The sequence below is a fragment of the Glossina fuscipes genome, unplaced genomic scaffold (assembly GCF_014805625.2).
Source record: "Glossina fuscipes isolate IAEA_lab_2018 unplaced genomic scaffold, Yale_Gfus_2 147, whole genome shotgun sequence".
NCBI lineage: Eukaryota > Metazoa > Arthropoda > Insecta > Diptera > Glossinidae > Glossina > Glossina fuscipes.
The window spans coordinates 774171-797996 of record NW_023998490.1 but is presented as its reverse complement, the minus strand read 5'-3'; the positions used below and the strand labels follow the sequence as shown (position 1 = coordinate 797996).

The window sequence follows — 23826 nt, the reverse complement described above, 5'->3', positions numbered from 1 at the left end:
CATTTATAAAAGCACATTTCATTAATTTCAAAAATTTCATTCATTACTGTGATCGAATGTCGTTAAATTATTTTTATTTGCTTTTTTATCTGATGTTAGTCATATTTTTATCAGCTGTTATCTGTTATATTTCCTTATCCAATTAGTAATTAACTGGACGGAATTATTATACAATGAAAGATAAATTTATCTGGTTTTGCACGATCGATTTTCCTAGATAACTGTTCCATAAGAATTGTGATCGATGCGGATATTTCCGAGAGAAATTTTACTCAAATACACGCGTACCACAAGACTCTGTTGTATCTGCTTCCGTCTCCTTGATTTTCATTAACGACCTCTTGTGCGGAAGGGGGTCCCGAAATTTCCTCTCGAGGCCCTCGATTATGGGCAGTGAAGAGTTGAGATGTTTATAGACGAACAGTGATTCTCCGAAGCCTTCTGTACTCTTGGGCATTGATATAGCTCGAGAGTGTAGTGTTCTCATGTACACCAGAACATGTATTTGAAAGTAAAGAAAATAGATTTCTCTACCAATCAAATCCTTTAAGACGACTAGTCAGCATGTGTTCCCACACATTCGTCCTGGAGGTGACCGAAACGAGACATTACCACGACTTATCGCATTTCAACCACACCGGCTGCCTTTAAAATAATTTATCAGATAAAAAACTTTTATCCACCTATCAAGTCCTTTAACAGGTCTACTTGGCATTCTCACTCACACGTCCTAGAAGTTTCCGCGTACCACACGACACATTATTACGAATCATCGCTGTTCAACAGCATTGACCGCCTTTAAAAAAACCCGGCAACAATAGTCGACCCCACCATTGAAGGTTTCTCTTTTTTTCACGTCCTACATGCAACTGCTGCCCTCTTTTCTTTCTCCCTATTCGTAATATCTCCTCAACGCCAGTACGCTCACGCGTATATGCAGAATTCCTCCTCAAGTGGCTGATCAAAAAAAAAAAAAAAAAAGATTAATCAAACCATTACTTTGTTTGTTTGTTACTAAAAATATCCCTAAGTTACTTTAAAAATATTTATTCTAATTACTTTAGTTTTCAAATTAAAGCCAAGTTTGTCCCTTTGGTAAAAATTTTTCTGAACAAGTGCTTGATTATATATCAGAACTTCTTAAGACATTTTAAGTTTAAAGAAGTTCGTGGTACATACTGTCTGCCTTACGTTTCTATTATCGCTAATATAGTTAGGTTATTGGATGGTTTCTGATAATCAAAGGATTTTAAATTAGAATAGCAATGAAATCTCTCGTAATTGATGCAATGTTTACAGAACGTCGGATAATCTTAAATAATTCTACGAATAATTTTCAACATTTTACTTTGCAGAGAGAATTTGCAATTGTTTTACTATTAACGGTTATGCGTATGTGTGGGAATTATTGCTTGCTATTCTGGTTGATAGATATCATTGAAGCTGCATATTCAATTTGCAACACTTTCAACTATTAAATGGCAACAACATTAAAAACAACAACAACAACAACAACCACTACAAAAACAGAAACAATAAAAAAACTCTAGCACTGACTAAGAATAAAAACAATTTCTGCGTAAAATTTCATTTGATATAAATATGCAAACTTATGTATAATACAACTTATGCAAGTAAACACGTATGCCTGTATACACATATATATATATATATATATATATATTTATGTACAATGTTTATATATAATGAAGTTTATGTATATAAACCACATATAATTTTCATTGCACGAAAATGGAAGGTTTTCCGTGATGTGGCGTTGTGTTCAGTTAGACTTGGGTACGCCAAAGCATGTGTTGTTAACTGACTGTGTTGTATGTACATGTGCGTATGCAAGTGCTCTTCTATATGTTTATTGGATGGTTAAATACAGTATATACTTGCTTGACGTTTTATTCGATTTGTTTGTCTGTCTGTCTGTCTGTCTGTCTATTTGCCTGTATGTTTGCTTGCCTGTGCGCCCATTGGTTTCTATGTCGTGTTTATATTTGCCGGTATATACATGATTGTTTGTTTTTATATTTGTCCGCATATGCATGTATGAACATTTCGTTATATCCCTACAGTAGCGGGTATGTTAAGTTTATAAGAATTCCTTGTAATCTGTGCGTGTAGCTTACTAAGCCGATCTATTCGAACTGTCGAAAATAATTTTAATCTCGAAAGTTAATTTAAAATTAGTCCTTTTTACCTTCGGCTGAGTAAGTTGAAAAAATCGGTAAAATATATTCAAAGATACACTCAAAAATATTGCAAAAATCTTAAAAATTATTTAAAAAAAAAGAAAAAAATTTTAAAAGTTGTCAAAATTAATTAATGAATAAAGAATTTTAGAAAATATTAATTAAGTCGCTTCCCGCTAGTGTTAAGATAATGGCCATTATGTTCTTAGAAGCACTTTTCCATCATACCGGTGTTAAGTGTATTGCTCTTCTGGTATGTTGAATTATGGCGACGGGTATGTGTTTATGTCCAGTTATGTTATTTAGACCGTACTTGGATTCATGCCAGAGCAACAACAGCGATCCTGGTACAGTTAATCAAAAACTTTCAACTTTTATACCCGTTACTGTAAAGCGTTAGGGATTTCGGAAAGTATGCACATTCTTGATCAATATGGTTAAGAAAATCCATTTCATCTGTCTATGACTTGTATAGGAAAAGCCACTTGGCTTTAAATTTCCTTTTGCTGAAAACTTAACGAATATATATATATATATATGTATATATACTTCAATTGTGTCATCTCAAAATTTTGCTTAAGGTTTACACAAAATGAACAGTGTTATTCTGAGCAACATCGCTGGGATATCACAATTCGCAATCATTTTTTCCTTTTGCGGTTTTTGGTGACTTAACGGGTTTGTTGTACAGCATAATTGATTTTGGAGAGTCTTGCACAGAGATTATTACGCGATTGAACCACCAAACTTAATACAAAGCCATAAAAACTGCAATAAAAACACACATCGCTTTCTATTGTGACTAATGAGCGATCACAACGCTTGAGTATAGCTGTAAATTAATCGTTTCCGATATCATATTATATCGAAGCAATTAAATGGATTAAAGGTTCGGCTCGGTATACCCAATAATCCCACATGAATAGAATGAAATATTTTTACACAAAATTTTTGTACACAAAGCTATACCAACATTAACGTTACATTAAAATCGTGATTTGAAGTTTATGAGAAAATGTACCTACAGCATGTCAGTTTTTGCACGCGATGGTATGCTAAAAGTGCAGAGTTGCCTTTTGCGGGCAGGGATCTTTTTTTACCTTCTTTTCGGGACTTGTACTTTTTTTCTAGGAAATATTGCAGCATATACGTAAAGAAAAGGTGATTATTATTACCTAGACTCCTCAAGTTGGAAATTTAGAAAGTGATAACTAAAAACTGTTCTTCGTTTAAAAGAATGTACCTATGTTTTTGGCTGATCAGCAGCTCCTCTTGAAACGCAATGCATCGAGATATTTATTCAGAAATTTACTGAGTTTTTCATCTGGCGAACAGTTTTGCCCTAAAAAAGAGTACCTCGAGATTTATGCACCCAACTTCGCTTCGTTAAAAGAAAACCAGTTTAATCTCGGAACAACTAGTTTAATTCTCTGTAAACAGATGTATCCAGATTTTGATTCGACTAGCAGTCCCTCCATAAAGGAAAATATAATCATACTTTCGAGCCAGAAGTTGCTTTTACATCCTGCAAGCAGTTCCGACTTCCGATTTATATCAGATTGGCTGTTTTCGGTTGGTTGGTAATTCCTAAAAGCAAACGATTACTTTTTCATGACTGGCCCAACCTACCAGGAAATAAGTAGTTTTTCTTTCAGCTTCAAAATATGCTTAATAAACACCAAGCTAGTGAGTGATAGGCGCCAATGGATTCGTTCTAAGCTGAATAATAATAACTATCTGATTTAAGAACTGTATCTGTGGTGGCGTCAACAAAACGTGCGTACATTTCCAAATAAAACACTTTAATAAAATACACAAACCTTGTTTTCTTTTTCTCTTGATTTCATTTTTTTTTTAAATTTTTTTTCTCCTTATAGACAGACATCTATCTGTGCTTACCTCTGTTTTTGTGCTATTCATGTTATAGCATCTAAGTGTGTAGTTGCTGCCCTCTCTAACATACATTGTGTGTGCATGGGTTAGCGTGTTTGTGCTCGCAAACATTCATCATTCGCATCATACTCGATGGATGATATTACAATGTCTACATGTGTACAATTGTATAGTATAGTATATAAGTATGTCTGCCTTTTGCTGCTCCATTGCCAATGCTACCGTTTAGTTTTCTTTTAATTTCATTTTCTTATTTATTGTTGTTAGTCGTGCAGAAACGGCTCACTTAAAAAAGCAAAATGCAATCAATTCGCTATCACATATGCATCTCCGATTCAGGTTCAGAGTAAATTAAAAAAAAACAGTCTTTTTTTTCTTATGATTTTTTATTTCAAGTCACCATAATTTGATACTTTTTTTTGAAAGTGATACAAATCTTTTTTATTTTCTCGTCCTTACAATTCACTTTATCAAGAGTTTTTACTTCTCTTATTACCTGATTTGATATGTATTGAGCCTTTACTACCAAAATTTTTATGGTAATTATTTTCATTTCATATAATTCCTACTTTTTATATACGCAGACTTTTCGAACTAAATAGCTTTATTCCTAGTAATTTTTTTTTTTATTTTCTACAGAGGGAATAAGTCTCGATAGGAGGACAACAAGTTCTTTTTTCTGCGCATTAATTTAGAAACTTTCGAATTCTAGCATGTTGACCTTTTCTCTTTTTCTTACATTTATTCTGCGCTCACGAGAAAGAAGTAAAATCATCGGTACAGGACATAAAGAAGTAGTAAATTTGATCGCTTTTTTGCTCAGCAAGAATATTTTTTAGAGTTCTTATAGGTTATATTTTTATTTGGTTGGTGTACAAAATTCGCCTTAAAGCTGTATATATAGTTTCCTTATTTACTTTAGTTGTTATTATTGGTATAATGTGGATCCCTCGCTCTTCACTTGTCTGCTCGATGGTCTTCTTTTTTCTGTTTTCAATGTATTAACGTTGCCCTCTCATTCATTACATTGTTCTCATTCGTTTTCATTTATTTTAGTTACTTAAAGCAACATTTTTGCTGGTTTACTTAGTTTCCTAGATACGTTTGAGACTGTATAAGCAAATAATACGTACATAAAATACGATTAATGAATAAAGAGATAAAGTAAGTCGAGAAAGAGCACATTCCTAGAAAATATAGTCACTTGGTAGTAAGCTTTTCCTAAATGGCCTTTTTCTAAATACCATATAATAATATTTTCATATAATAACATAACAGTTACCTTACCTAAGTGTGGCTGATTGTTACAAAATTTAGTTATGTAGTTACTCACGAACCAGTCTCTCTTCTCCCTAAGTACGTTATAATATTCGTACCTTGCAATCAATGTAATGTTTTGATTAATTTACAAATAGCAACCTGCCGACAAGTGTAGGGAAAAATGTTGCAAAGGCTAAATGACATATTTGCAATTAAAAACAAAGAAAGTGACTTCATACTCATTGCCATCTGCCTCCCTCTGCTTCATGTTGATCATCTCTTGATGTGAAATTTTCAAATAATGCAACGTATGATAGATACATAACATCTAATATGTTTTTCTTGTATTCCTCAAATAAACATCGAATACGGTCCTTGACTTCACTGATTCCGAAATAGGGCAATAGAAGCAGATGAAGTAGAAAACAATTGAAATAAAATCGTTTTTAAAGCAGTTTCTCAATGTTCTTTCTTCCTTTCTTCAAATGAGTTCAATCTTTAATTTTTAGGATAGTACGAAATTGGTGTTTATTTTAAGGAAACTTTAGAAAGGAAAACATGTTTTGTGACTTTGGGAAATGCTCCTTTAGGCGAATCGACAAAACAATACATGTTAGAAGTCTTTAGCAGAAAAGCCGTTCGCTTTTTATATATTAACGAGCATCTTTTTTTTTTTAGTTACCACATCTCAAGTTTCTAAATTGTTCTTCATCATTGTTCGTCTAAAAGTGGCGAATGACCGAGGCAGATGTCATCTTTGTTCGCTTTACTTTCTGGCAATCTCTGATGATGTGCTTTCGGAACAAACTTTCGTCCACAAACTTGATGTAATCATACGAGCGAGTTTAAAAATGAAAACTTCGTCACCAAACATGAATTCGTCTAAATATAAAATTTTAAGTATTTTTATGTTCTATATGTTAGGAATATGTTCCCATGCAGAAGAGGTAGACAGTAACTGTGACCAAGCAGTGATGCACGCCAAATATTCACACGGCGTAGACATAATTGCGTTTTTTCTTCTGCTCTACTCTTCTTGTTTAAGAGTTGTAAGAATTTCGAGTGCAATGAGTTTAATTTGTTTATAGCTCTTCTTAAATTTAGATTATTTAAAACATTGCAATATCTGCATCTAATATAATTTATTATAGTTCTCCCAAAAGTTGCAGTGTACCATTAAACTGTTTTCCATACAGATAACATATACACATATATATACTGACAAAAATATTCATGTTTTTTTTCTCTCCCTCTGCATTACACATGCATATATATATAGCCATTTTTGTTATTGTATGCGGAATAGTTGTTTTCAATCAACATACACTCGTCCGCACGCAAACACAAGCATACTTTATTTTATTTATTTATTTTTTTTTTTTGCTTATTCAACGACTCTCAAATAGTTTGTTTGCTTGCCTGTCTGTTTATAAGTCGTACCGTAAATCTGGCTGGTGGGCATATAAAGTTTTACTCAATCGTACAAAAAGAAAAAAAAAATTATGACTGTTTGACTGAATAACTGACTGAGCAACGTAACTAACTGACTGGCTGACATGTATGTTCTCTTGACTGTTGGGAATTGTGTGTTTGTACGATTTTATTGTCTCGTTTGTTGTATGTATATATAAGCATGTGTAGATGTGTGTATGATCGCTTGGGTGTTTGTTTGAATGTACAACATTTTAGTGTGTATTGTGTGTGTGAGTTGTATGGTGTTATACAAATTGTTTTTATTGTTTTTCTGTTATTTTAACCATCACAAAACCATCATCAGACTCCAATGCATATACACATCTCTTGTTTATTTTGAAAACTCATATGCGTATGTGTTATGTTTATCCGAAGCACTGATGTCAACACGTAACAATTTTTTTCTTGCAAATAAAGTTGAATTGTACGAATAATTTTGAATTTATTTTCATAAAAATTTAAAATATTTGAAAAACAATCACGGAATGATTTGCGGATATTTGAATTCTTTAGTACTTGTTTTTAGAGTATCGATGAAAATTTGCAATCATTTGCTTGTTAAAATGACTCAATAACACTCTTCATGCATTTCTCTCATTAAATCATAGTTCAAAATGGCAACACGCCCTAAAGAGCTTTAACTAGAAACTACGGAATTATGTTTTCGATTGACTTTTTCTCATCCACCTTCCTTATAAAATTTTAAATTTAAAACGTTTGAGAAGATCATAGACTTGCGTTTCTCTCCATTAACCATTAATATTATTGTAAACCTTATGATCTCTTTATGGCTTGAAGATAAGTTTTTAATAACTCTCGTTGTAAGCCAAGCCAAAATTATTTCAATCGCTCACCATATAGTTTTATTATTTTTTAGTTAATTTTTTTCTAAAATCTATTATGCCGTTTACCTAAATACCTCTATATTTAATTGCTTGGAAAACCGCTAAACGCTTTTAAAAAAAGCTAAATTGGCAACCATTGCCTCAAAATATGCAGTTTATGTATACAATTTATTTGCAGTGTAGTGAGAGAGTTGTATAAAAAAAAGGGCGGCGGAAAGAGGGCGAAATATATATATATATATGAAAGAGTTAAAGAGAAGCAAAAACAAGAGTTGTTTGTTTGTGCCATAATAATATCGGTTGCCTGGTACTTTTCAATTTATTTTAATTCCACAATTATTTACCACGTAGCTTCTAACATCTCTGTTCCCATCATTATTTAGTTTTTTTTTATATTATAAAGCAAAAATAGTAACTTAGGTCACGTATACATATATATATATATATATATATATATATTTATATATGTTTATGTATGTTTTTCTTTTACATAACATATATAGTAAAAGTTTTGCGAGTAATGAACATGATAACCGGCTATCGCTTAACATCAATATTATCATCTTTGCGTTTGTTATTGCTCTCTAACGCATACTTCTATCTACCACTACTTCTGCTGCAACGTACAACTACCACTACTACTACTACTACTACTACTACTTCTACTATTATCATTATTATTGTTGTCTGTATCTCCATCAGCATTGTAGTTATTGTTTTTGTTGCTGCCGTTGTACGTTGATTTCATTGTATTTTGCATTGTATGCGGTCGTCGTTCGGTTCGAAATGTTCTTGTTGGATTCAACGTCGTCAGTAGCAAAAACGTAACTAAGCTGACATGTGTGTGTTGCGTGCTGACGATTAACTGCACAAACGTACACTAAGAGAAACGTTTCTTTTTTGTTTTTTTCTACTTTGAATTGTAAGCCATGAGTGTGTCGCGCTGTGTATAAATGTACATATATATATATATACATATATATATATATATATATAAATGCATTTATAATTTTTTTTTTTTATAATTTAAACAAATATAATAATTTTTTTATTGTTTGTAACTCGTACGTGGACGTACTTGCGGCTTTTGGCGTCGGCGGTATTTTTAAATAAATCATTTTTCGAGTGGAATCATACACTCAAACGCGTGCAATATTCCCTCATACGTTGATTATTATTCGTGTATGTGAACGTGTGTTAATATTGTCAGTTTGCTGCCGTTGCTGCTGCTGCTGCTGCTGCTGCTGCTGCTGCTGCTGCATGAGGCAGACGAATGAAAAAGACTGACGAACCGACAAATTTGCAAATATCGTTGCATTACGAATAGTAGTTGTGTCGAATTAACGTCTTTTACATTGTTGATGTCGTCTTTATATATATATATATATATATATATATGTGTGTATGCATACGTAGTCATCGTTATCATTATCATTATAATCTACCGACACATACGAATGTATTGCTTTACATACAATTGTGATTACAAGAAAACGTTGTAAAAGGTAAAAAAAAGTAATAAAAAAAAAAAAAAAAAAAAAGAAATTAATTAAAATAATATGTACACCTACGCATTTTCTTAATCAATTCAAAGTTAAATTTTTTTTTCCTTTAGTGAAAAAACCGAAAAGTGCTGAGCTCAGACTTGTGAAAATGTCATAATAAAATTATATAAGAACTGTCAAAGTATGTGTGTATGGATGTATTTCTTCATTTATATTGAAACATTTCCAGAATATTGTGTTTCTATCCTTTAAAACTTCGTTACACAAATTGTTGATATTTCTTCAAGTGATAATTACTCACATTTTAAATGGGGTCAAGTTTTATTGCATTTTATGAAAGTTCTAAAGTTTGTTTCATCAATTTTCCACTTTCGATATGTACTGCCAGTAGTCTGTTTGTCCGTTTTGGCTATTGTGGGTTGGGTTTTTAGTCTCTTATACTCCTTACACTCCACTCCGCCTCTTTAAGTCGTCGATGGCAGGACATGCGAATTATAACTCTCTCTATATATATATATATAGTCATAGAAAGCCGGGGATGGTATCCCATAACAAAATAATTAATTTCGAAGGCTAGCTCAAGTCACTCTGAATTTCTAATTAGCATCGGATTTGTATACATAATTTTCCTTAAGGAAATTTCCTTGTGCACTTTTTTTCGAATTTCTTTTTGATTTTGGATTGTCTTCTTAAGAACTTATTCACCAGTCTGCGTTGAATTTCTGCTTTAATTGTATAAAGATGAGCAGTTTCCCTTATAAATCCAGAAACAAAAGTTCGTTTGGTAAATCGATTTCAATTTGCGAAATAGTTTTAAAAAACTAAGCACTACGACTAAAAAATAAAAATGGATCGATAGAGAAATAAGCGTAAACAATAATGGAAGAACTAGTTTGAGTTCCATAAAGTTTCATTAAGAACTATATACAACAGAACAACTGGCTTAAGTTGGCCAGTGGCAAATGAAAATCGAGTTGAACAAAGAAAGGTTTGAGTCGACTTTAATCGCGTCATCTTACGACTCCGAATATCTGAACATATCAACACGGTCAGGCCTACTGTGAAAGTGACTGGGGCGTAACTCAAGAGAGTCTAAAGACTATTTTTGCTTACCTTTTTTTGTTGAGCTTTTGATAGCTTTTCCTTTGCATCGATGTATAAACGCTGAGACTGCATGATTTTATTGATATATTTCACATAATTCAACGTCACTAGCGATTCTCTCAACCGCCACTTATACGGCTCCTACATGCCATCGGTTTCACCAGGAGACCATGCTAGTGAACGTGTTAAGCGAATCGTAAAAAGAAACTCGTTTGCTCTGTTTCCTAATCTCCACGATCTGTATACAATTCTTTGAAGGCGTTCTTCCCATTTTCAAATTTGTTTCGTTCCGTTATGCATTATACTTGCTATATGCGCTTTACAAGGATACCTTCTCACTTTTAAGTCAAACAACTGTGTGTGTGTGTGTATGTATAATCATATATTGAAGCCAAAACTTGGTTGGTTCAAGGTTGTGTAACTTCCTTTTTTATTCTTTTTATGCTTTATGTGTGCGGGTGTGTATTTGTTTGTGTCAGAAATACTTAATGGGGAGTAAAAAATATTTGATGACGATAAGTTTTTTTCTTTCGTTGAAAAACAAGTGAGTCACTAAGTGTTGTATGATTAACGAATTCCATATACCCTTCTCGTACGTATCATTAGCGGGTAAATCTATTTAAGTTAGGCAGGCTGATTTGAATGGACGCTTTTGACTTTACTGATATCCTAGATGACCTCTTTAGTTTACCGATACATAGTAGGCTCTGCTATTTAAATATTGAAGAACATTTTATATAACGACTAGCCAACGATAAGCTTGTGAGAAATACGTATCTGAAACTTAATAAGGCATGGTATGATCGTGTTATGACCTCAATATGAAATCTATCTAATAGCAATTGAGTGTCTTTTTCCGTCTTCGGTTTATTCGTAGAAATGTCCATATCTATAATTCTAGCTCATTAGCTGCGTCTCATGACTGGCTGACCGGCATAAAAAAGAAATTAAAAGTCCAAAAACATTTATGTAAAACGTTTCAAAATGATAAGAGGGAGGTGTGCCTCTTCGCTAAAGCTGGCCACATAGGGAATATTGATAATATAATGTAATAAAAAATAGGAATTTTTTTCTTGGAAAAAATTTAAAACCTCTTAATGCGGATCGACATTAATCGAAATCATTAGTCAGTCAGTAGTTAAGGAGGGAATAAATTCTGCTGATCGACTTCTTGCCACATTCTTAATAAAGCTCTAATGAGTTCCACTTTGAACTGAAAACTTATTTTTCGCCTGAGTGGCTGAATAGCCAGAGAGTCTCGACTAACAATTGAATGGTCATGGGTTTTATACATCAAGTGCGGTAGAGTGAAAACTCTGAAATATAAAACCGAAAGCCTTCGATGCAAGTGTTCTAGGACTATACGGACTATAGAATTTCTTCTCTGGCTAAATTATTAATAATAGTAATACAAATATATTTCTAAGCCTCTAACGAAATGAAAATGAAATAAAAGACGTTCAACGGGCAGGCTGGAAAGAATCTTCACAAGTAAGTTAAAAGAAGAACTACTGACACTGACTGTTGTTCTTAAACTTCGTGTTTATAGAAACAGGCTTTGCTAGTTGGCGATGTTGGAGTAGTCTGCCGTCTAAGTTGACGGAAAGAGAGGAAAACGTCCGTCATGTTATGTTGGTCAAACATATTCGACTACTTCGTTAGAAAGTACACCTCGAACGTGGTACAATTTTATAATTATAGATATTTTTAGCTTGTTTTTGCTTTGCAGCTAATAGAACAATGCCATTGTTGTCTGCATACAATTGGTCTTTTGATTAACTAAAATAAATTGCAGTGGTTTTTAATGCAATAACTATCACAGGATGCGTTAGGGTGGGTTAGATCGACGAAAGGTTTTTTTGTATTTAGATAGCAAAGTCAAGAATGCCGTCGATTAGTGGGGGATTAAAGTGGAATAGGAATATAATAGCATCGATAACTGCGAGCGTCACTGCAAATTCGTTTATTTGAACAATTTCTACTTATGTGAAGGCGAACATCCCTTTGAGGTAGCGGGCTTGAGAGGGTATTTGTATTCGTTAAATTCATTTAGCTTGTATTAGAAGGAGCTGTAACAGCTGACTTGCAAATCTTGTTTGTTTATGCGAATACAAACACTCGGTCTGGATAAAAATATAATGAGATTGGCCTGGCCTATGGTAGATTTGAATAAGAGCGTCCCTGTATACTGATGACCCTTGCAAGCGTCATAGCAAATTTGTGTGACGGTGCCTGCAAGCATCATTGCACACTTTTATTGCATCACATTTGCTGCGTGCAGTCTTCGGGGCACACATGTAAGGCGTGTAACTGCCTCCGCAAAATCGTAGTGTTTACAATCGTCGCTATAGATTCATGCAGGTATTTTGTGAAACTATGTTCAAGTCAACGGGAACTTCTGAAGAAAAGCGGTAGAATTCGTTTTGGTCGCGGCTATAGAGTGGGCTCAGTCGCAAAGGCATAAACTAGGCTGCAACCATCACCTCCCTATGTCGGTACGACACATCCCCCGACTGAAAAAGGAAAGAAATAAGCTACAATGACGCTACGCTTAAATCAACAGTGTACAACTATTATGTGAGTCGAAAAATGGTGAAGGTGAACAAGGTAAAAGTGCGGAAATTGGAAGAATTTAGAATTAGGAAAAGTTGGGAAGAAATGTTTATTGCCTTAAAAAACCTCTATTCTAATATTCTTTTTATGTTAAGGCTATTGCAAGTCTTTTAAAGAGAAGTCTTTTCGTTTTGCCACAGCAACTGAACTTCCCTTCCAAAGCCTTCGCACACTTCTAAAACTGAAATCGTCATAAGAGAGAATTAAACAATGTTAGAAATATAACTTGTGCTTTTTGTTGTTATGCACTTTTTCCCCCCCGCTCATGACTTTGTGTTTTTTATAGTGTATGTGGTATATACATATACACAGTGTGCGGTGTTTGACTTGTCTATGGTCGGTTACGTGAGATCGCGTGTTTATGTTGTGTTTTGGTTTTAATTCGTTTTCTTTTTTTTTTTTTTTTGCCTTTTTTGAATTTTTTTTTTTTGTTTCTTTTTTTCTCAACAACTGAATATGTAATTGGCTTGAGTGTAAGTCTGTCGGTCGATGGATGAATTAGTAATGGAGCCATTAAACGCGACATGAATAAAACGCGAATGCTTTCGTTTCGTTACTCACCGTTAACACAATAAACTAAATTATTGTTTATTTCTTGTGGGATGCATTAACGCTGTTATTGTTGTTGCTGTTAGTTGTTAGTTGTGCTGTTAATAGTATTAGTGTTGTTGTTGTTGATGTTGTGGTTTTTACTGCTCGCATTTACATGGAAATTAATTACGGTTTTCGCGAATGCATTCAAATAAGTGCATAACGAAATACACGTAAACGAAAAAAAAAAAAAACGATCAAAGAAAAATTAAAACACTTGTAAGCGAGTTTAAAAAAAAAGAAATTATTGTAAAATGAAAACAAAAAAATTACACTTGACACGTATGTTTGAACTTTCGTAGGCATATATTTGCCGACACATATAAACAAATCAGTGTTAAGCATAAATCAAAGCGTAAAGCAATAATAAATAAATCTGCCCTCCTTTACAAAACACATAGTTCTTATGCACAGACACAGAACAAACATGAATGCATGCATTGGTCAATAAATCCAGGGACAGAACGAAAAAAAATATTTTCTCTGCAAAATTCCCATAGAAAAAACACATTCATTTTTTTCATTCACTTTTTTGCTACACTTAGACAGTTAGCTGAATTAAGCAACTCTTTTAAGATTAGAGACTTAAAAAACTATGAAGCAACAGCAAAGATCAATATGGGTATGAAGATCAATATAGGTACAACAACGTTATGGTTTGCCGTACTGAGATTCGTACCTAAGAATACCGACTTGGCAGTCACGCGGCTTGTGTACTCGCCTAAGCGACAGTCTGGACATAAGTGTATATATATGTATATTGAAACCATTGGTCAATAAATACCGGGACTGTGGTCGAAAATTTTTTTGCAAAATCCACATAGGAAATATATATATATATATATATATATGTATATGTTAATATATACACATTTAGGAAAATAGTACATCAGTCAATAAATTCTGGGGCCTAGAAAGAGAAAACATTTTTTATGTAAAATTATATTTGCTCAAACGTGGTATAATAAGATCGGTCTTATCTTTTCATATCGTACTGAATAACATATTTTACGAAAAAGTGCAAGTGTAGCGTAAAGAAAAAAAAGCAAATACAAATTTATCCAAGCAAGCAATAACTTTAAAGAGTGTACAGATTTTGTGTATGTGTAACTAATCCATATAAATAACTGTATGCATATAGAAAAATAGATAGAGAGCGAGAGAGAAAGATAGATAAATTTTCAGACTCAATCATACGCACATAAAATAAATTTATAAATGGTTTACAATAAGTGGAAACAAAAAATGGCAGAAAATGATACGGTCATTGCCACTGTGTGTGACACCGTTAACTCGAACTCAAACCATAATAATCAACATGATGTGGTTGTTAAAACCACTATAATTACGTTAAGTGGTGAGAGTGGCAATGCGATAGTCGGTAATTGCGGTGGTGTTAGAGTTGATGGAAGCATTCATGATGCCTCCACCACCAACAACAACACAATTACTGCTGCCACGGTTAACCAATCTGCTGTATCCACTACCATTCCATCAATAGCAGCCGGCCATCCAACCAATAACGCTATTATTGCACTTCACAATGGAAATTTAAATAAAACGTTAAATACAACGCAGAACACAACAAAAACGTCAACCACAACGACAACAACAACGAATGGTTGGATGGATTATAAAAAATTGAAAACATATTTAATATTAAAGGATAAACAAAATGAAAAGGTAATTAATTATTTACAGAAAAAAGGGGCATTATTCTAAAAAAAAAAAAAAAAAAAAGAGAAAAAGAAATATCATTACACTGCTAGATTTTAAAGTAAATAGTTTTCTCAGGATGGAAATTGCGTTAATTTGCTGCAGAGCAGTAGTTGTTCATTAAATAGAATCATAACGAGTGTTAACAACATAAATATTCCGAGTATCGAATGAATCCGATGCAAACTGTTTCTTAAGCTTCCGGGGCGTATTTTTCTTTCTTAGAACGAAGGTCGACGAAGGGCAAGTACAGAGCATAAGTCCGCTTTCAAATAAGAATAAGTGAACACCTGAGATCCAGAAATGCACATGTGTTTGTTTCCCCTAAAAGGATTCTCTAAAGAAGAAATGAAAGTATCTAAGATGAAAAGAGGTCTGGACACTCTAACATGTCTACGTACCATCCAATGCTTCACAATGAATCAATCAGCATCAAAAACGTTGCTGAAAGAGACAAACTAACAAGAATTTCATGCGCAAACATTCTTGTTAGTATTCGAAACACGCACTCACCGACTATGGAAATTTCCTAACAAATCAATATCAAAAATATTCCTCAAGTCCAACCAAATGTGAAGGAAATTCTTTCCAGTATTTCTTTCTGTATTCTTCTGAAGAATTTCCCCCCACCCAAACTCGTTCTTGGGAGATTCACAGGATATTGTTTTTTAAGAGCAGATAAGTTAAAAGTTTTGACCAGACGTTTTGATATGACGCATTATACCAGTGAATAGACACTCAAGGTTTAAACGAATACCACTACGGGGAAGTGAAAATTTTTCTTTTATTTTCGATGAAACCTTTGATGCTCTCAGTAGAGGGCGGGACACAAGGGAAAACGAATGCTATGCGTTGTTGAGGTGTCAAACCATATGAATTTTTCGTCACCAATTTTTTATCGCCTTCATTGAACGATTCTTTAACTATTTCAGAATGCTTTGACGGTTGACACTCTTGGGTTGAAAATCTTTGATCTGAAAGTCGCACTTAAAGTTCTTATCACTTAAAAGTTCAAACGCATTTTCCCGGAAACTAGCGTCGCTTAATATTTTGAAGAATGTGTGAAGAATTTTTTTAAATTTCCGTTTTAGGCTAAAAATTTCGAACAATGGGTAGAAATATGGGGCAATGAAAACTTTAATGATATCTTTCTTAAAAAAAAATATTACAAAACTATTTTCAATTGCTCCAACGAACGCACAAACTTGTGCAAAAAGTTTACTCCCATTCTCTTGATTACTTTTTCATGAATTAATCCGAAGAAATGGCCCACAATTTCCTGCTAAAAAGCAGATGTCGAAAGGAGGTTTGATATAAACATTTGCTAAAGACATGTGAGAATGCTTTAACCCAGACTGTGATGCTAGATGCTGGGGATTTAATGGGCGCCCCAAGCCAAACAAAATCTTCTTACTAGTTCGCGTTTGGTATCTGGCTTTCTTTTTTTTTTATACCTATCACCGATATTTGGAAGTATATTCATTTTGTTAAAACCTTTGCAATGCCCAGAAGGAAGCTTTTATAGAAGCTTGACCAGCATCGAAATATGGATGAAGTTCTTGCACGCAGATTGCTATTGAAAATGGGACAAATCGATCGAAGACACGTAAACTGAGAACACGGATAAACCTGTAAAAATTTGAAAGCACATTTTATGGGTGATCCTGTAGTACCTGTATAAAAATGGGAGAAAGTGACCTCGCTTACCTAATATTATAGTGTATCAAAATTTAATTTTTTTTCGATATCTTTATATGACGGAGAAGCAACCTTCGAAAACCACATAAAGTATATAAATTCTTAGCCGGTTTCGAGTTCGGAATTTACCTGCGCATGTTTCTCTGTCCAAACGTGTAGTATCTTTGGTAGTCTGTCACCATTCGCAAAGAATGAAGATGTCACCTTCAAATTTGGGAAAATAGGCCAATTCGGGTAAAGGGCACGCCCTCAATGCTCTCACGCCCATGCATCAAAAACTGTGAACACATTTGCTTTCCATGTTTTTTGCTTGTTGGTCATAAAATACAGAACATATGCTATATAAATTTCTTAATTCTTATTCTGAAATTAGAAAAAATCGGCCGCATCCATCTAATATTTAATAGAGTATGAAAATTTAGTTCTTTTCCCTCTTTCTTAGTCGTTTATCGGTGTAAAAGTTTCGGCCATGACCGAGTATAATATTTCTGCTTGTCTCACTTGGTAATAATTTGTTCAGTAAAGTCGTACGGTAGGTAGAAGGAATGCTTTCAGGTTAACTCATCCGAGTTCCTCCGTAGTGGCAATTATTCTCTTGATTGATTTCAATGAGATATTTTTGCAATTAAAATACATTGCTTATCCAGATATGTTGCCATAATTATGTAGACATATTGCCATATATATCGGCAAAGTTACACATCAGACCTATTACGCTAAATATCAAGGATTAGGTTTTCTAAGTCAGCAGCCAAGCAAAATAGTAAACCTTTTCTGCTTTAGTTATCCATTCGATTTTATTTCGAAGGCATACAAAATTCGTTTTTAGTTTGAAATTAATTTAGCATTAGATTTCAACATCAAATATTATTTGTGAATTGAATGGAAAATGTAATCAAGGGATCAAAACGTTTCTTTGGTATTTAAATAGCGTTTAATTAATGTGAAAAGCATTGTTCCATTAAAACATTGTTGCTATAATTATCACATCAATTAATTTTTATATTTTACAATTAATAAACTGCTTACTTTCAGTGACAATAGGTACTTTTATATAATTTTTTTTTTTTTTTTTTTTTTTCTATATATATATCAATGCAGTATGGGAGTAAATTAGGTTTATCTTTTCGTTTGTAACATTTGCAACAATGCAAAAAGAAGGAAAAAAGACACGAAGAGAACGTGTTTAAGTGAATGAATAAGAGAGAATATGATAGGGCGGTAGCGAGAGAAAGACCGAAAGGCAACGATCGAGTGAGAAAGAGAGAGATATAACGGGTGAGTGGAACAAAGCACCAGACCAACGCAGAATAAGAGAGAAAAGAATTAGACCATACGAAACGTAATTCCGATAAAATGATGAATGAGAGCCGAAGCGAAATGACTTCGTCTCTCCAACTTTGGAATTAACAAAATGGAAAGTGGATAATATTTCAAAAAACTAATATTCTACGAGTGCTTTTCATTATTATTATTTTTCTTTTAAATGTGACCAATCACTTGGAGGAGGCCTTATATGTGTGCAACACTGTCAGAGCCGGTCAGAGCGAATAGCATGACAAGACAGCAATAAAGTGTAGTCGCATGCTCTTGAGTGTGCACCATTCGGCATGTGTTATGCCTTTGGCGGCTGATCACTTATTGCAGCTACGATCACGAAAGGTCGAGCCATAGGTGGATTTGAACCTACGCATATCGGCGTGGCAATCACGACTCTTATCAGCTACGCGCTGATCGTGTTAGAAAATGGCCTGAATTTTTCCCCTCACTACTAAGCCACAAGCATATGTGAATATAGAGAAAGGCACGAAAATTTCAACTACCGAAAGCATCGTAAAATCATTTTGTAAGATTTTTGTATGTATTTTGTTAACCTTTTCCTTCAATAATCACTTCAATCAGCTGTCGCTGGAAAGATTTCTAGGTTGAGGGTAATACGTGCTCCATATCTTTTTGACTTTACCGCCAATATTAATGGTTCGACTGTGGCACATGATGGTTTTTCATAATAATAGGAACACAAACAAATGATAACATTCAACATTATTTAAATCACCCTTGCTACAGAGCTGAATAATCGAAACACGCACCACCTCGCGATAGAAACTTGCAAGTTCGAAGGCGAAGTAGGCATTGAACCATTTTGCGCATGTTTTCAACTTCACAGATCTGCTGATCTGTTCAATGTGACTGACTGCATCGTTTCGAATAATCCGGTAATCGGAAGGAGCCAGGTCTGGTGCATACAGCGGATGCTGTAAAACTTCCAAACCTGAGGTAAAAATTATTTCCTTGGTTGCTCTTACTGGGGAAGTGGAGACATAAGCAAATTTTCATCGATTTTAACCAAACTCGCGCAAAACGCTTTCCAACTGTGTCGTTTTCTGTTCAAGTCGACTTGTTCATTTCTGTAGCTTCGACTGCATTTATACTGAACAACAATTTGCAAACAACTCAAACTTACATCTTCGATCTATGCATATTCATAATATATTAATTCATAAATATATTAGGTGCCTGCATGTATTTTGATTAGTATTAATTAAAATATTTTTCATCAATTTCTACAACTTTTTCCCATCTGTCTGGCAACATGGCGATGCCGTGTCGATAGAAAGAAATATATCGGTTTGACAGCGATCGAATCATCGACCCGGTTACGCATTTTCTAAGCATTTCAAAACTGCGTGCCAGCCAAGCCAAGCTCCATCAACCTGAAGAAGAGGTAGTCAGAAGCAAGAAGGAGCCGTGTCTGGTGAATACCTTGGGTGCGGCAAAACTTCCCACGCGAGCTCTTGCAACGTGTGGCCGAGCGTCGTCATGCAAGCAGATGTGTCTGTTAACCGTTACTGCTGGTCTTTTTTACAAGAATACATGGTTCCTTTTATTCAATTAACATAGGTAATCTCATCTGCAGTGAGAGTTTCATTCGGTTTTAGCAGCTTGTAACGCACTACACCTTTGCTGATCCCACCATATGTGCGGCAGAAGTTAACGGCCAAGAATATTGCGCCTCGATGTCCATGTGGACGGCTCTCCTGCAATAACTCTTGACTTTTTGTTCTCGGGATAATAGTCATAGTAGACCCACTTTTCAAAGCTAACTCTTCTTTTGTCTCGCAAGCAACAAAAACGCGATGCTGAAATGGTTCGAAATTGCATTTTCACTCAATTCGCATGATAGTTATTTTCACTCCTTTCGGATTTTTCCAATCGTGTGTAAACGTCTAGAAATAGTTGCTCCATCAGATGCTAAGATGTCCGAAAGTTCTTTGAGGATTTGAGTTCAATAAGTCTTACAATTGATTATCTTTGAACTTTTTCATTGACCCCAAAACAACGTTTTGGAGCCGATAAAATAATTCCACTATAAGTTCCTAAAAATGCTAGATGGACTTCGGCGGCAGATTGCTTTAAATCAAAAAAAAAAAGTAATGAATGTAGAAAATGCAATCTTGAGTGTTCCGTAATTAGCGCCTGTGTACGCAGACTAAGTCAGTAATGCTAAATGCAAAAACGTTATATTATGTGCAGAGGTTACATACATCGATACTTCCCATTACTTTATCATTCTATCCAATGGATGTCGCTGATCAAAATACGTGCGTGCACCTGATAATTTATTTTAAGAATTTGACGTAAGGATGTCACAATACGGTCTACATATTTCATTATATACATCTAGTGCGGTATATTTTGAATATTGTTTCAAATGAAATCGCAAACATTTTTATATTACATATGTCTACATATATACATTCAATTTGAAGGTTTTGTACTTGGGATTCGCTTTAAAATAAACATAAGTTTTTTCCGTATATTAAGCAGAAAGAACGTTAATTAGGAAAAAAAAATTTTTTATTTTAATTGAAAATCATTGTTTATAATTTGCGTTGACCTATTGTTTGCTTCCTTTCAACGAAATAATGATAAACTTTTAATCTTAAGCAACGCGATGTCAATGAAAGCCAAAGGTTCATTAAAATCACATCATCATGGTTCCGACTAACGGTTTATTTACACATGTATGTATATGTGTGTTTATACATGGTTTTTTTTTTTAATACCAATCATCGACAGTGCGGTGCAAGCACGTACATTAACTATGACATTCTGTTAGTAACATTTTGAGTTCAGCATCACAGATCTCGCAATATTTAAGCAAACATCGGTATGCTTATTCAATTCGGATAGTAAGGATAAGCTCGATATATTGACGTGAAATCCGTATTCATTTCAAATCCTAATATGATATGATTTGGCAGTACTTTGTTCGTGATTTTCCGCACTAAATATCGTGTTTATTGGTACATGATTTTTTGACAATTGAAGACGAGTCCACCTTAGCTGATTTCGAACAGAGATTTTTTGAAGAAACCATTAAACAATTTATTTTAAGCTTTAAACTGGAAAATAAGCGAAAATTTCTAGGCTACCCTAAGCTAGGCTTAGACATTAGTAAAGTGAACTGAACTGAAAATTGTAGCATTTGCAGATAGGCCATGATTATCCATGTTTTCTTCCATATTTTCATGCTTTGTCCTTTTGAAGGGCGTAAGAACTTTCCGTTATTGTTCAAGATGCAGGTATCCAAGATTCGTTTTACGGCGAACGTAGATTTCTCTTATATTATTTTTACATTATTTGTTTATTTCGTTTTTCTTTTTTTTTGTTTTTTGTTTTGCTTTTTTTTTTTTTTATTATATTTTGTTTTCAAAGAACCGAGTCATTCGTTCCGCTGTATGAGTTTTTAGAAGCAACGCAAATTCATTATAAGCGCCATGGTATACGAGTTTGTATTTGTAGAAATGCATACATCATCTATGTGCATGTCATTCTGTGCGTATGTTGTTTAGATTCATGTATAACATGAAAGGTTGTGTATGTGTTGCGCTATAATTGAGGAAAAAATGTATGTTAACACGTTCAAAACAATAAAATAAATTTCAGAAAACAATTTTAGCATTTGCGCAAAAAAGAAAAAAACCCAAAACTATTGGATGATCCCACTTACTTATTGCACTTACCATTTAAAGCGGTAATGTTAGGCATATATAACGTTCATCATTCTATTTACGATACTTAGGTATACGCTTCAATAATCGTAGACAGCGTGGACCCTTGATCAGCGTGCTACATATCCTCAATTTGGCGATCTTCGGATAGCCAGTAATACTTAGTAGATACTATTAAGAAAGACCCAGAGCTGTTTGCCGCCCGCCAATAATACTCAGATGTGTACATCTGGTGGTGCTATAAAGTAATCGCTGTCCCAAAATTTACGCAAGATTTGAATTAAGCAGAAAACGGAATTATTTTTTTCAATTGTAATTTTTTTTTTGAATCGTAATGTACGTGGGATAGGGTTACCCGTGAAATGGCACTTTGGGCACAAACGCCGCCCATTATTGAAACTTTCCATGATCACTTTTGCATAAGTGAGTTTGAATTTCGTAGATGCAGCGATGAATCTCTTGCCTCAATGTAAGAGTAAGAGTGATTGTGGGCGTGGTGGCATAGACCTTCGGTATCAAATAATTCCATCAAAAGAAATGCAGTGATGTTAATTACTGTCTTCGCAGTTAAATCAATATTCCAATCATACTTTGTACGAAATTTCATAATTTTTCGAAACTTGTTCAACAGTGAAAACGCTCTCTCTCATGTAACCGTCCATTTTCCCTAACTTTAAACCATCAGCTCTCAAATAATCCTCGTTTTTTGTATTGCCAACACTAGCACACAAATGGCGGCATATTTAAATCTTGCGTATATTTTGGGATTTTGGAATACTATATAACACATCATTCAAAAGTTCGTAGGATTGTAAATTGATATCGCCACTATTGGCGAAACTATATGAATTTTAAAAAGTATGAAATTTTCATGACACTCGGGCCATTAGTTTACAAGTTGTCTACAGGTTGTTCTAATGGCGCTACATTTGTTTTTGTGAAATGATAGAAAACACGGAATTTTGTATGTAGCGTTACTAAAACAACTGGAATTTCTACACTAAGGGTCGGAATCGCATTAAATTTCGACACATAAAAACCATACGGAGCCAGCCGTCTGTCGTCGTCCTGCACTTATTTCTCGTCCTATGAATATATTGAGTGATATGTTGAGTGTTATGTACGTGCATTTTAGATTACCTTAATCCATATTGAATGAAAGTCTTCGACAAATCCTCGAGGATCCTGCTCAGGCAGTTAAGGTACCCATCATCTCAAACCAATAAATGAAAGCTGCGTAGTGTTTTCTTAGTTCTAGGCTTTTGGGGACATATCTGCTTTGGCTTTTTTTACGACTCTAGGAAATATTTGGACAAACTTGTAGGCGTCTAGCGTGCCACTTCGGCACTTACTTATTTATATGTGGTGCCAAATTTTTAACGTAAATTTGCTGTCGACTGTTTAGTATAATTTTTGGCTTACAGTGGTCAAGTAGTGTAGGCGTGTTAAGGCAATCTTTATTTTGTTAGCACACTCTTAACTAAAATTAAATTAAGATATTAAAATTACGGAATATATGTTAAGCAACGGAAAAGAAGAACAAAGAGACTCGATCATTTTACGTTACGATAAAATATATATACCGTGATCAAAGATTAATACCAATGTTCAAATAAAATCGCGCAGGTATATTGACAATAAGAAATTGGTAGTCCGGTACCAAATTTCCCATTACAAGTGTTCCGTTAGTGTTTCAGCTCCGCTTGGTGTTATACGACACAACAAGTACTTTTTCCGATTTTTACAATGCGAGCAAAAACGATCAGAATGTTACAGGAAATCTTTGATGAGCAAACCTTGTCGGAAAATAATGTTTAAAAGAAGATCGAGAACGGGGTGAAGACGAGAAGAGCACTCACAAAGATTCGATACAGAAACCGTCGATTAAGAATTAGTGACTTTGCTGTCGGTG

At 34.2% G+C, this 23826-nt stretch overlaps 1 protein-coding gene and 1 long non-coding RNA gene across 7 annotated transcripts in view; one reads left to right on the top strand and one right to left on the bottom strand.

The window, feature by feature from the left end:
* Positions 1 to 23826, top strand: part of LOC119641136 — a 132551-nt gene that overhangs the window by 8651 nt on the left and 100074 nt on the right. The gene's annotated exons all lie outside the window — the stretch shown is intronic.
* LOC119641138 lies at positions 567 to 899 on the bottom strand. The gene is made up of 2 exons (XR_005247795.1): positions 726 to 899; positions 567 to 645 (listed from the first exon to the last, which is right to left on the bottom strand). It is a non-coding gene; the product is annotated as an uncharacterized LOC119641138 (long non-coding RNA).